A 2,707-nucleotide genomic window follows, 5' to 3' on the forward strand; every position below is an offset into this window, starting at 1 on the left:
ATAGTGTAACTTGCTTAAATTTCTTATGTGACATTAACAAATAAAAAGCTGTTTTAATATTAATCTGTCTTTTTAAATTTATGCTCAGTACTTGACATTTTTTAGCTTACTAACAATAGTCCTTTCAAAATGGGAACATAGGGGCAGCGGGAGAAGACTTTGAGGAATATATTCCTTTTAAAGGAAAAATGGAGATTGTATTTCTAGAACCTAGTTTTACTGTCTTAAAATAGGGAAAAGATAGTAAAAGCCATCTTTTAGAGGAGTAAGGTATAAATGACATGAAATACAGGCAGGTGTGTGCTGTGTGGGATAGCTTTGTTAGGTGTGGTGGTAATTAGGGTGTCATTTGTTATGGGCTGGGAATTTTTGTCTTGTGATTGCTTCAGCCAAGTGAGTTTGTCTTGTAGAAAGTAGAATATCTGAATCCTACCTAACAGATGATAACATTTCAGAAGCTAACCAAGAGTCAATGTATGCCTTTTTCTTAAAATATTCTTGCAGTAAGCTGTGCTAAGACTACCAGCTTTCACTTGAAAATCACTCACAAAGTCCCAGAATTACTGTGCTCTGCAGATTTACTGTGTACTCTGGTGCCGTTACAGACAAGATAAATGCTGGGTTAGAAATTCTGTCTGGTAAAGCAGATAAAATGATAACTTCTCAACACAGATTTATCTTTAGAATGAGAATGGCAGTGCAGTATACGGCCAAACCTGATTGTGAAAAATTTTGTCACAAGATGGGATTCTAGGCATCAAAATTCACTCTATGTACTTGATTGTTAGATAAATTAAACTAGGTTATAGAAATGAACACTAATTAGTTAGGAAGTAAGAAAAATTGGCAATTGTGATACAGTAGAGTAGTATAAACTCTAGTGAAATTTAGAGTCAAAATCCAGGACTCAGTTTCGTGCCCATGAATGTGTGAGCAGTAGACTAAGTCTATTCAGACGGATAAACTTTAGACTAAATTGAGGTTTCTGAACGTGAGCTTCCTTACGGCTCTTCCTACAGAATATGAGAGAGGCAGAAGGACAGACACATGCTGCTTCTCTGTGCCTTAATGTATCTCCTTATCAATGGAGGTTAGGGATGCAGCATATAAAAATGCATTTCTGGATTTTTAAACTACTTTATGACAAGCACGAGTTTACCCCTCTCCCGTATTTTGTCTGATGATTATAGTTTCACCACTATTTGTACTCAGATTTATTTTTGTACTCTTGTTCAGCTCTCATCTCAGTTTTTACTAAGAAAATTCTGAATGTTCTTATTTTATTGAATATTATCTCATTTCCATTTGCTATCCTTCCCTTCTGGGATTTCTTTCAGACTATTACTGAATCTGTCCTCTTTCAATATGTTTTAGATTGCTCTGTGCTGTATTCTTAGTAAGTACTTTGTATTTATCTGACTGATTCTGTTCTGAGCCCTGTGTAATCTGTCCCGTCCCGCCCATTGAGTTTCTAATTTTATTGACTATACTTTTCATTTCTGAAGCTGCCTTTGATTCTTTTCCAAACTCGTCTGTTCTGTTTTCATTATAGTTTCTATTCTATTAAAAATAACTGCAATCATTGATTTTATAGTCTAACTAGTTCTTCTTTCTTGTGCTCTTAGAGGTGCTGATTTTCTTGTTAGCTGCATCTGCTGCTAACAAGACTCCCCAGTGGTGGTTTGTTTTCCTCATGGGGTTTTTTAGGACTGTAAACTCATCTTCGGCAAGGGTTGTTTATTTTGTGAGCAGTCCACGTCCCAGAGTTTTGATGGTGTTTTCCTATTCCAGCTCCCCAGTGATTGTAGTGGTTCAGACCTTTTCATTGTTTTCTCATGTTATGGTCGTGAAAATCCACTACGACACTGCATGGGTGTTCTCTGTTTTTCACAGGTGACATCTAGGTAACCCTAAGTGTCAGCCGAAGTTCACCATTGCTCTGGGATGGCAGGCAGCATTCTGGTGATGTGAGGTGCCGGGAGAACTTTAAGGTTTTGTGCTTTGTGCAGCAGCCCCTGTTCTAGGTCCTCTTTGTGGACGCAAAACCATGTTCCTCTCTCTTACTCTTAGTCCCCGAGGCTTATATTTGACTTTGAGTGCAGTTCTTTGTTCCTTTATGGCACCTGGACATTTCTTGTTCTTTTAAGCTTGGCTCTATATTACAGCACAAATTCAGTTATATTTTATCAGTTTTATAATGGATGGAAGGAGGGAAGGATTGTCCATGTCACTTTAGTCCACTATCATATATAAATACATATACATATTCATTTGCATATGCGTATAAGTGAGATATGATTATCCTAAGTCATGTTTCTCAGTTTCAATCTCTTACCCACCATCCCTTTCATCGGATCTTAAATTTACAAAGAAATTTATTTGAATACTCCTCTTCTTGGCCAAAACCTCATGTTAGAAACCAAATGAGAAATTGAAAGTAGCAGCATGGATATGAATTTTGGGAGGTACCACCAGAGGAGAAAGACTCTTAGCGTTCAGAATTTTGAGTCTCTGAAGTAAGGTTCTTAAATTTCCAGGGTACTGAATTGGCAAAACCCAGAACTCTGAAATTGGGACTGACTCTTCTCTCCCTGGCCAAAAAAAAAAAAAAAAAAAAGAGGGGGAGGGGCACCAAAGGAGGCAGTATTCAAGATTCCGTGTTTCTGCCATTTGCCTGCTTTATTAAAGGCATGTTCAGAGCCAAATT

The sequence above is a fragment of the Pteropus alecto genome, unplaced genomic scaffold (assembly GCF_000325575.1).
Source record: "Pteropus alecto unplaced genomic scaffold, ASM32557v1 scaffold20, whole genome shotgun sequence".
Lineage (NCBI taxonomy): Eukaryota > Metazoa > Chordata > Mammalia > Chiroptera > Pteropodidae > Pteropus > Pteropus alecto.